Source organism: Podarcis erhardii, assembly GCF_964252035.2.
Source record: "Podarcis erhardii genome assembly, chromosome: 4".
Lineage (NCBI taxonomy): Eukaryota > Metazoa > Chordata > Lepidosauria > Squamata > Lacertidae > Podarcis > Podarcis erhardii.
This window is the reverse complement of record NC_138508.1, coordinates 91,039,783-91,052,334: the sequence shown is the minus strand read 5'-3', so window position 1 is coordinate 91,052,334 and position 12,552 is coordinate 91,039,783. Positions and strand designations below refer to the sequence as shown.

At 41.6% G+C, this 12,552-nt stretch overlaps 1 long non-coding RNA gene across 1 annotated transcript; it reads right to left on the bottom strand.

The window, feature by feature from the left end:
• Nucleotides 1-28: 28 nt before the first annotated feature.
• LOC309339885 lies at nucleotides 29-9,086 on the bottom strand. Its single transcript, XR_014155612.1, has 3 exons — nucleotides 6,153-9,086; nucleotides 3,309-3,444; nucleotides 29-1,705 (listed from the first exon to the last, which is right to left on the bottom strand). It is a non-coding gene; the product is annotated as an uncharacterized lncRNA (long non-coding RNA).
• Between the last annotated feature and the right edge of the window lie 3,466 nt (nucleotides 9,087-12,552).

The following is a 12,552-nucleotide window of genomic DNA, read 5'->3' as shown; positions in this document are numbered from 1 at the left end:
CAGTCACCAGTCTGGCTGCCGCATTTCCCTTTATGGAACAAAATTTGCCTCTGTTTACTGTGGCGTAGCATCCTTTCACTCAGCTATGAAGCTCAGTGGGTGGGTGATTTTAGCCCATTTTCCTCTTCTGGACAAATGAACACTAGAGTTGCATGTATGATGACCTTAAAACATATGCTGTGTGTATTTAAAACATCAAAAACTGGTGGTCCAGAAACAGCCTGTGCAAACAGTCACCACACAACAACTTAAGGGCAACTCCTCACCCTTCTAACAGACTGAAGTGAGCTGAAGCGGGGAGGAGCATTGTGACACCTTAAAATTGTGTGTGTTTGTGTGTGTAAAATGTAAGGTAAAGGACCCCTGGACGGTTAAGTCCAGTCAAAGGCGACTGGGGTGCGGCGCTCATCTCCCTTCAGGCTGAGGGAGCCGGCATTTGTCTAAAACACAAACACACAAATCATGGCATTGTAGAGTTGGAATGGATATAGTCAAAACCCCTGCAATGCAGGGATCTTTTTGCCCAACATTGAGCTTGAACCCAGGACCCTGAGAATAATATTCTTCTCCATTGGAGGTTTTCAAAACAGAGATTGTGGGGCTATTTGTCATGGATGCTTTGGTTTGGATTTCTGCATTGCAGGGAGGTCGGACTACTTCCCTGTCTACATCCAAGTCAGTCATTTTCATGTGCAGATTTCCCTTGCTATAGTATGACTGTGTTTCTCAGAGGGGGTTAATTCTCAGAGGACAATTCTGTATACAACAGCATAAATTTGGAAATATGTTGGGCATAAGATTCCTGCTTTGCAGGGGGTTGGACTAGATGACCCTCGGGGACCCCTTACAACTCTGTAGTTCTAAGAGCCTCATACTCTCTACTAACCGAGCTGCCTTACCATTTTATATTACAATTAACCAGTGCTTTTTTCTGGGGGGACGTAGGGGTATGCACACCTAAACGTTTTGTGAATCTTTGTACTTTTGTCCATTTACTGTATTTATTTTTCCCAATTTGAACTACAAAATGGTGATTTTTTTTGAGTCAAAATGAGAGTACCCCTAAACATTTTTTTTTAGAAAAAAGCACTGCAATTAACAAACAAAATCCTTTCCACCCGCCCTCTAACTCCAGTTCTACAAGGAGACAGGTCCTTCCCTTGCTTCCCCCCCCCCCCCACCCACTGCCTGCACCTTCTTAGATGCCCATGGAAGTCAAAGGTATCTCTACGCCTGCACTTTCCAATTTTCTCCCCCAAAACCCCCACTTCCTTAAAGGAGGAAAAAAAAAAAGATGGCCTGTCCAGCTAGGACTGAGGAAATGAACAACATTCAATCTATACCACAATGTATAGGGAGAAGTAAGATACTCATAAACTTACAGGGCATACTCCACTCACAGAAAAAAAGATAACTAATGTGGGCACTTATGTCAGCCTTCTTAAGACCAAACTAAACATGCTCTCTTCCCCACAATGCTACAGTGTTAATGAAAATGGCCTCCTGTGTCTATTATTATTATTATTATTATTATTATTATTATTAGTTGGTTAACGTTAGTTTTGCTCTCATAACTTGTTGCTCTGATTTAGCATCTTACCCTGGAGAACTTACCTCTCCCTTTTTGGACATCTTGCTGTGGTTTCTATTTGATGCTGGACTCAGCAGCTGAAGTTCGAAACCCTCATCTGTGTTTAGTGCCTACCTTTTTGGTGTTTGGGAAATAAAACATAAGGACATATATATTGTGTGCATACCATGTTAGGGTCAGCACTTCCTGGTGCAGCCAGAATGAGATTGTGATCTAGGGTTCTTAGAGACTCAATATCTTCAAGTAGTATTCACTTACTGGTTGTGCAGGTTGTGCAGTTATACTTAATTGAGAAGTCTTGCTCAACAAGCCTGCTTTCCCCAAACACCAGACTTTGTGCAATAAAGGAAGTGGTGAGAAAATGTACTGGAATGTGTGGGATAACATTTCATTTGGCTCAAGGTCATCTTACTTACCCTCAAACCATCAGAAAGAATGTTCATTAAATAGACAACATTGTCTAATCTGCCTGCAAGCAAATGCTCAAATAAGTTGTCTGGAAGCACCTTAGTCAAAAGGAGCTGGGTCCTGTGTATGGACCTGGTTCTTGTACCAGCTCTAGGTTGGCCACACATATTTGCCTTTCTCCCCCCCCCCCCCACTTGCCAGAATGACTGACAGGGCTTTGACTATGTTAAGCCCCAGTGCAGTGTGGATTGCACCATAAATATCCAGGATATTATCATTCTTTTCCTCCAGGATCAAAACTCTATACTTTTGTGTCAGGGCTTCCCCTAGACGCTGGTGGCGCTGTGGGTTAAACCACTGTGCCGCTTGGGCTTGCCGATCGAAAGGTCAGCAGTTCGAATCCCCGCGATGGGGTTAGCTCCCGTTGTTTGGTCCCAGCTCCTGCCAACCTAGCAGTTCGAAAGCACACCAAAAAGTGCAAGTAGATAAATACCGGTAGGTACCACTCCGGCGGGAAGGTAAATGGCATTTCCGTGCACTGCTCTGGTTTCGCCAGGAGCAGCTCAGTCATGCTGGGCACATGACCCGGAAAAACTGTCTGCGGAAGCGGACAAGCGCCAGCTCCCTCAGCCTGTAAAGTGAGATGAGCACCGCAACGCCAGAGTCGTTTGTGTCTGGACTTAGTTGTCAGGGGTACCTTTACCTTTACCTTTCCCCTAGACATAAGCAGTGCTTAGTAAGCAGTACATTTTTAATGTGTTATTAACCATAATTGCATCCATACAGCCAAGACATATTATTATCTATAAATCTAACTTATCAGAACAAAATTCCAACAACAGAATGTAAGTCTTCCTAGTATCAATTTAGTACATAATTTTGACTTCCTGTCCTCATCTTTTCACTCTAGTAAACCTATTGCCTTAACTTACCAACATATTAATAATAATAATATTAGTAAGCAGTGCTTTTTTGGTATGGAAATACGTGGCGAGTACTCATATCTCAATGATGGGTGCCAGCACAAAATGGCTACCCTGCATCTGTGAGCACCACCAGACACAAAAAGCACTGTTAGTAAAAGGGAAGTTTATTCTTAATAAATTTGTCTGTTGCCCTTCTTCCCTGTTTTGAAAAAATATGTGCAGAAGTGGTTTGCAGCTTTTATCTCATCCCGACAGCAATTCTTTATCTAGGGGAAAGAGATGAGGCAATGGAAAAAGCTGCCACCAGCAACCCTTCCTCCTTAAAGCTAGGAGGCAACTGTAGATTGAGAGAGGAACTCGGGTGATGAATGTGTGATATATACCTGTTGGGAATTGTCACATTGGAGAGCCAGGGTTACTGTCACCTTGTCAGCTTCGTTTATCCGTCAGCATGCTCAATTCATTTCTGCGTGTGCTGCCCATCTTCATAATTTGGTTCATGTATGTGATGTAAGGAGGCTACAAAACATTAATGCAACAATAAATCAGTATTGAAAATGCCACTGCACTTTCTCCTTAAAAAAAGAAAAGCCCGCAGGCAATATGTGCATCCCACTTGCTTTCAGGCCCATTAGAAGAAACAGTTCTCCCACCTGGCAAATAATGTATTTTTCTCTGCATTCAACAAATTATGGAATTTGCATCCCTGTAATAAACAAATAGGGCGTGAAATGAATAGCAGGATATGGGGATATAGATATAGATATATATAGTGTTTTGCTTATAGTTTATATCAACACAACAAACACAACTATAGCAACAAAGAAGCAAACTGAAACAAAGCAAAAAATGGGGCATTCATAAGTTTTGCTCTTTTCCAGTTTACAGGGGTGTGCTAATACCTTTTTATTCAGTAAGAGGTAAAGTTCCATTTAGGCTAGCTCTAAGAAGATTAGAAACTTGTAGTAGGTTGGGGGGCGGTTAATATAAGAGACCACTGACAGTTAAAGTTTACCTTGAGAGTCATCTGTTACTACTTAGGTGGCACTTATTAACAATAATTTGCTGTGCTTTACTCCCCTAAGTGGGTGGGTTTTTTATCATTTAATCAATGTTGCACAGTAATAGAAGATCTAACCAGTTCTACCCCATGAAAGGGGTTCCCTGTTAACATGTCCAAAAAGATATTCTGCTTCTCTTCTGTGAAAGCAAACAGGTTGCCCTTAACTCTGAGGGTCAAATCCACAGGTTGGGAAAAAAATAATGAATGAAAGTGACTGAAAACTTTTAAAAATACGGCCGTATTTTCAGATCTTGGGGGAGGGGGAACCCTTTTTTTAAAAAAAAATTATTTTTATTGAGTTTACAGAATACAGAAAAAAAGAAAAAAAGACAGATAAAAGAGAAAAAATATAAAGGTTACAAATTTCCATAATCCTTTTTTAACAAACCTACTGAACTTCCCCACAACCTCCAGACCCTGCATTCTTTGTACTACAAACATCAGCAATTTGTTATCTTGTTTCGTAACTTATTGTATCTTTCAATTTATCATGTTACTGAATTCAAAATGTTATGTCCCAGTTCTTATATATTTAAATTTAAACATAATAAAGTTATTTCATAATTCCACCTCTGACTTCTTGTGCCTTGCTTTTCATTTCACCTATTACAATTGCTGAAGCTAAAATTTCTTAAATAGTGCATTTTCTTAACATTCATACAACTTATAATGTTTTTGCAAATAGTCCTTAAATTTTTTCCAGTCCTCTTCCATTGCTTCTTCTCCCAAGTCTCGGATTCTGCCGGTCATTTCGGCCAGTTCCATATAGTCCATCAACTGCGTCTGCCATTCCTCCAGCGTGGGTAAATCTTGTGTCTTCCAATACTTTGCTATGAGAATTCTTGCTGCTGTGGTAGCATACATGAAAAAAGTTCTATCCTTCTTTAACACTTTCTGGTCCACAATGCCCAGAAGAAAGGCCTCCGGTTTCTTAGGAAAGGTATATCTAAATACCCTTTTTAACTCATTGTAAATCATCTCCCAGAAGGCCTTCACTTTTGGACATGTCCACCAGAGGTGAAAGAATGTCCCTTCCGCCTCCTTACATTTCCCGGGGGAACCCTTTTCTACAATCCCTTGTTCATAAGTGGTGCTGGGAATGATATCAGGTGAATATGGCTGTGACAGCTGTGATTTACTGCATTTGAGTTTGCTTTTTTGCCTTTCTAAAGGAAAGCATTTCTCCTCTAAGAGCTTTCTTTCTGCAAACTTGTGTCTCCATGTTGATGAAAGGAGGAAATGGGGATGTGCTGGGTCCCCACTCCATGCCACCACATGTTCAGTCTGGGAGAGGGTCAGTCTTTTGCAACAAGGTGCACACCCATGGGAATGAGAGAACATGATGTCTTGATGTGCCAGGGAGAGGCCTGGGGACATGGAAATAACAAGGATTGGATAATTTAGGTGGGGTTGGAGACAGAAAGCCAGGGCATCCTTTTGGCTTTGCTAAGTGTTGGACCAGTCACGGGCAGAAGTGGAATTGGAGGAAAGTATTTTTATTGCCTCGTTGGCTCGACTAGAGAACCTGTGCGGTATAGTGGTTAGATTCTTGGGTTGGCGAATAATAATAATAATAATAATAATAATAATAATAATAATAATAATAATAATTTTATTTATACCCCGCCCTCCCCAGCCAAGGCTGGGCTCAGGGCGGCTAACAAGCAATAATAAAAGCAAGTTGAATGAATACAACTTAAAAACAAGATTAAAATACAACATTAAAGAAACTTGTGTCCAAATCTCTACTCAATCACAAATCTTAAGACCAACCAGCCATTCTTTCTCAGCTTAGCATTATCTCAAAGGACTGTCGTGAGAGGGAAAATTGAACTATATATGCCAGACTTTTTGGACCCCTGGGTCCAAACTGGGGGAAAGCATGGGCACCACACCCAAATAACAACCAAGCACAAACCATAACCTATTTTGATGGTTACAATAAAAGGCTTCTTTCAAGCCAAACTTCAGCAGTGAGAGGTGACCAGGGTGGTGGGTGACCAGGGTGGTGGGTGCCAGGGAAGAGCTTTGCGGGCATATGGGCACCTGCGGGTACCATGTTGGCAACCCTTGATTCAGTCCACCCTGAGCCCTTTGGAGGAAAGATAGGATAAAAACTGACATTTGTTAATGATTTACTTTTAAAAAGCTAATTGGACTCAACTGTGTAGCCCCCAAGGTCTCAGCTGTTGCCTTGGTGGTCAGCAGCCTAGTAGCCAATTTCTAAGATGAGTTATGCTGATGCTCAAGCCTTCCTGGAAGCTGCACCAATTGACTGCCATCTTGTGAAAAGTTTTCACAAGATGCTAAGAAGAGTAGGGGGCTGGCGTCCACTTCCGCCTGCAGAGAAGGACTTGGGTTTACTGCTCAGAGCAGAACCCAGTCGCTGTGTCACCAACAGGTCCCTGAAGAGCTCTGTGGAACCGTCTCTGCCATGGCAACCATGTAAACATTTGCAGTAGTAGCACTGCATGTGTTTTAGATGCAAAAAATTAATAATGCTATCGTTGCCAGAATAAATTATTGAGGTAGAGAGAGGCTCTGTCTAACCTTTTGTTTTTCACATGAGGGCTCTTCACACAAAGAGCTCAAATGCGTAAACACAGGGTGGTGAAGTCGCTGTTTGTGCTCTCCAGAAAAATAAACCTAGGAGTTGGCTCTTTGCAAATAGGCGGAGGAGGTGGATGGAATGGGGGCCAGAAAGGGCTAGGAACAGAAAATTACCATGTCTAAAGTAAGACAGTATCTGTGTTTTATCCACAGTATTTGCTTTTTAAAAACCCTGTAATTCTCTAGACTGGTTGGTATATAATAGTATGCCCCCCCCCCCATTATCTTCCCTCTTTCTACAGCCACCAACAGTAAGAAATAGGTTTTTAGGGTTTCCTTTTACGATAAAAGAAAAAGAGGACAGGAGCCATTTGAGGAAACCAATTCCCCTCCCCTGTGTTTCAGACTTCCTGATTTTGCCCAAAGAGCACCTTTATCTCTGGCCAGTGCCTAGGTTCTACACACTGAATGGCTATTGTTAGACATTTAAATTTAATTGAACTTGGGTACTACATATCTATAGTGCCAGAAGCACAAATCTTTCCTCCTCATTTTCTCTCCAAATGTGCCAGGTTGTTGTACGCTGATAACATTTCTATAGTTATTATGGAGCAAAGAAAATAATTGCCACAAATGATCCTAAAAATGTGGTACTTTTCATGTTTTAACCTTAAGTTAATTTTGCCTTCCTGTTTCCTGTGCGCCCGCCGACATAGCTGGCCTTGCCTCTTCTAAAATCCAAAATGGCACTCCTTAGGGTAAAGAATGGCATATGGTGTTTAATTCCTAAAATGATGTTAATTGGGGTATCTCTCTCACTCACACATAAAGCCACACACATCTCTTCCTTTCTCTGCCATAGTGCACATCGTCTCTCACAAAGCACAAATAATAAATTCTCTTTCTGCCCAACTGCACCTCTTCCAAGCACATCCCCGCCATGGGTGAAGGAAGTGCTTGTCACCTCCCCTTTCATTTTATTTATTTTTTAATATTCCCCCACCCCAATCAAACTGCAAAATGCATGAAGGCCACCAACCTATTGCCTCCCTGCCTTAGGATATTTACTCTCCCCAGATCATATCCCTTACTGGTTTTCCTCTGCAGAGCACTTTCGCCTTGCTGGAATGTAACTTTGAACTGTGATAGTGCCCCTTTGTTGTCTGGGAGAAGGATGGAGGTGTGTTAGTGTAGAAACCTCAGACTATGGAGTGGCTGGAGTGTAGCCAGTTGTACAGAGTTGCACCCATTGCTCCTCCCTAAGTGGTTGGCATCCATCTGTCTCTGGCAGCAATAGAGAAATGCACTTTTCGAGGTGAAGTCAAACTGTTGGGAGGTTACAGTGCCTGCTGTGGTTGTAGAGACTGATACAGGAGAGACATGTTTTGTTTCAGCTGGGCCAGATGAAGGTGTCCAGTTGGTTTGCTGTAGATGCGTCATGGGGTTTCTTTTCTCTGCGCTCCTCCCAGTGGTCATTCCTCCTCTGGTCATATGATTCCTCCTCCACCCCCATCGTTCTGCCCGGACGCTGAGGTCCAGTTCTGAGGGCCTTCTGGCAGTTCCCTCATTGCGAGAAGCAAATCTACAGGGAACCAGGCAGAGGGCCTTCTTGGTAGTGGCGCCCACCCTGTGGAACGCCCTCCCATCAGATGTCAAAGAGATAAACAACTACCTGACATTCAGAAGACATCTTAAGGCAGCCCTGTTCAGGGAAGTTTTTAATGTGTGGCATCTTAGTGTATTTTTGGTCTTTGTGGAAGCCGCCAAAATGGCTGGGGAAACCCAGCCAGATGGGTGGGGTACAAATAATAAATTATTATTATTATTATTATTATTATTATTATTATTATTATTATTGCTATGGCTGCACAACCTGCCTGTCAGTGTCTAGGCACTGCGGTTGTCTTCAGTGGATTTCAACATGGCAAGGTTGGTGCTGCCAGCCTTAATAAAAGTAATAGTAATAATTCTATACTGCCCATCAAATGAGGATCACAATATGTTTTATAATATAAAAACACAAGAATGCATAGCATAGTAACAAAAAGTTAAAAGGCCATAGATTGATAATTCACCGACAGCCTTGGAGAAGAGGAATGGTGCCTATAGATATGTAAGGTAGACTCCAGGAGAGTCTCCCTTTTGCCTCTGACCCCATCTACCTCTGGCACATATCCCCTGTTAAGTTCCCCACAAAGGAATGTGGTCTTTTGAGTTGAACAAGTTTCCCCGCCCCAGAGCATAATGGTGGAGAAACCTGTTCAACTCAAAGACCACATTCCTCCCTCAATGCAATTTACGATGAGTCTTCAACGTGTTTGTGGGTCTGAATGTAGAAACAGAAGACATCTTTAAAAAATACTGCTTCAAGCATCAGCAACCATAAAGCCATAATTGCTTAGTGAGGTAACATATGCAGGGAGAGAGCAAAGCTAAAGGCAGGTGTGTTGTTGGTACAAAGAGAAACATACAGGGTAGGGCGGGGTGATGATAAAACAGAAACCCTGGAGTTCTGCATTGGCAATTTTTACTTCATCTGCTCCTGTTTTGCAGATACAGGTAGGTAGCCGTGTTGGTCTGCCATAGTCAAAACAAAATAAAAAAATTCCTTCCAGTAGCACTTAGTTGGTCTTTAAGGTGCTACTGGAAGGTATTTTTTTATTTTGTTTTGCAGAGTTTTATTTTAAAATATTTATCCAGACTGTAATTTGCTTTTGTTAGGTATCTCATATTGTCCAGTTGTAATCAGGTATAAGAAAAATAAATAGCCTGGGGAACACATCTAATGCTTTTTAAGGACCTCCACAATATATTATTGTGTAATAAATATCAAATTATGATCCTCTGCCTGAGTGCCTCTTATTCTTTGAACTTTAACACGTGGTCAAGGTTGCAAACCAGCTATATCCTTCACTATATATCAAGAACAGTGAAATTTATTCCTCCTCTTGCTACCCAGCTTCATTGCAGTCAAAGTGGGAACATGTTCAGTTACACTAAGGATAATTCGTCTCCCTCACCTGTTGCAGTTTAATCATAACACATGCAGCCAACCAAATCACCAGCAAAGTTAACCTCCATGTATTGATACGCTAATCTGCTATAATTTGTAGCGTCTACTTCAGCGAACAATGAACACCAGCATGTTAAAGATCACCTCTGTACTTCTTGGGAGGAAACATGCAACTTGATTGGAACATAGCTGTCAACCGTCCCTTATTTGGCGGGAAAGTCCCTTATCCCAGCGCCGTGTCCCGCTGCTGTCCCTTATTGATGATGTCCCTTAAATTTCCTGGGTTTCAAAGGAAGCATCTCCTCTCCCTCCCTCCCTGCCGGCTAGGGAGGAGGGAGGCTCCAACTGTGTTGCTTGGCTGCGTTGCTCACCCAATAAGGAGTCTAAGAACAACTGGGGGGTGGAGCTTGCATGCCTTGTGCAGATCAAATCGGCTGCATTGCCTGGGGACTCGCCTTTGCTCAGCGCTTCCCAGTGGAGAGGTGATGGTGGTTTTCCTTGTTGCATCCCCTTTGCCGGGTTGCTGCGCTGTGGGAACCACCACTTGAGGCTTCATTTGGCTGCTGGCTGGGCTTCCTGCCTTTGGCCCGGAGGGGCTCAGAAGTTGAACATACCTGTGCTGGGAAAATCCCTTATTTTGGCTGCTGATCCCTTATTTTTGAGGCTGCTGGTCCCTTATTTTCAAATCTGTAAGATGACAGCTATGGATTGGAATGATACCATAAAGGCTGGATCTAGACACATCAAAAATGTGGTTCAGGAAAACGTAAACTTTAATATGGGAAATCACCTTGATGAAGATGGGGCTCCACAGCACCATCTGGTGCCACAGTGTTAGAATACATATAAAACACTTTCTCTTTACTAAAATAGCTGAGTCCCAAGACTACCTTTACCGGCACTGCTATGTACAAAGGATGTAACAAGATTCAGGTTATTACTGTGTCTTCAGACAATTCGGTTAAATTCTAAGCAGTTTAGAATTGGGTGTGAAAGTTGCATGAACATTTTATTTTGCAGCTGAAAGCATTTGATGGTTAACAAATTTATCTTTAAAAATTCAGAATGGACAAGCTCTTTATTGTTGTTGAAATTTCAAGGCTTGATCAAGCGCTATGATCAGATGAGAAAGTAATTGCATTCTTATTCTGCATGTAATACACAGAGGTGACAATGTTATAAAAGACTCATTTATATATAGATCATTTATATGTATGGATTATTGTGGTTTTTTTCCCTATGAAAATTGTAGTATTAAGAAAAGTCTACCTACTCTATACAGATGCTTTTATGGAATGGGTTTTACTTCTTTAGGCAAGCTTAGTAATATTGGGAGCGTTATTTGCAATATGTTTCTGTGATCAAGGAAGTAGTGCAAGAGAATTATTTTATTTATCAAGACTGAAAGGCACATTTCACTTTATGAAGCCATAAACAGCTTGGAGCCAAGTACCTTAAAGAAAAACTATATCAGACCCTACTGTTGGTAGGTGAGGCCTTGGTAGTGCTGTCACCAGGAACTATCTGGATTACCATTGACCTGTGACAGGGCCTTTTTAGGGGTGGTTCTCCATTTGTGAAGTCCACTTGCCATCCTGGTAAGGTATGCCTACCTCCCTCATTGACTCTCAGGAGAAATTTAAAATCGTTCCTCTTTATTTAGACATTTGGTGGCTGAAAGACATTTTCCATGGCAACTGTGAGATAACTGTTTTTAGATTGCTTTTAACAGTTTCTATAATTTTCTAAACAAAATATTGGCGTGTTTTCCACCTTGGGCTCCTTTGAGAAGGAAGGGCAGGATAGAAATTGAATGAATAAATATAAATAAACGTGGGCACCCTGTTGTTGTTTTTTTAAAGACATCCTCAGAGTCTCCCCAGAAGGTAAACTGGGGACAGTGATTTACTTTGGACAGGTACCAAAAATATAGGGTTTGCCTTCCATAAATACGGAAAGTTGGAATGTATATATTTGCTGCATCTGTGTGTTTTTCCTGTCAAAACTAGAGTTATTAATGATCTAGCTAGCATTTCAGCAGAACCTCTATATTCTCATGGAAATATAACCTGGGAATATCTGTCCTACAGCCAGAAAATACTTCCCCTATGCCAGCCTTTTCTACTAAGATACTCGGACAACCTATCTGTTATAAAAAAAGAGCTTAAAAGATAGCTGGGGCTAGGGAGCAATACAGCTGTCTAGTGTAACGCCCTTAATTTCTTGGGCGACCTAGCACTATCTGTTTTGCTTTAAGGGCATGTCAATCTTTTGTCATCCTCAGCTGAAAGAATAAGATAACATGGAGTTACACTTAATGTTTAATGATATGCAGTGTTTTCTTGCTTGGTACAAGGAGTGCTCTGTTCTGCACATATCATTTATTTATCAAGCATTCAGCTTCCTACCGTATTCTTAGGGACGTGAAGACATTAGTAGAAAATATGCCCTTAGACTCATGGGTATTGCCTTTCAATTGAGGTGTGGTGAAGGAATCATGACTTGAAATTTTATCTTGGATGCTTCAAGCATGAGCATGCACCGGGGATAATAAAATGTAAAGCCGCTGATGGATTCAAAGAACAGGCAGGTCAAGGATAGAGATGCAAACCAGAGCCCTGTTTGCAACCCAGGATGTCCAGAACAACACCCCAACTTGGGCAGAGTGTTGCAGACCCTCCAAGTGTCCCTGTTTTCCAGGGGCAGTCTTGGATTTACAGAAGCCATCCAGGTTTCTGATTTGATCACCGAATGTCCCACTTTTTCTTAGGATGTCCCTATTTTCATCAGAGAAATGCTGGAGGATATAGTTATGTGAACTCCAAACCCAAGGAGATAAGTAACTATACAGCCTTTAGAAAACATCTGAAGGCATCCCTGTATAGGGAAGTTTTTATGTTTAATGTTTTATTATATTTTATATAATAAGTTATATAAGATTGGCTGGGGCAACCCAGTCAGTTGGGTGTAGTATAAATATTATTATTATTAGTAGTAGTAG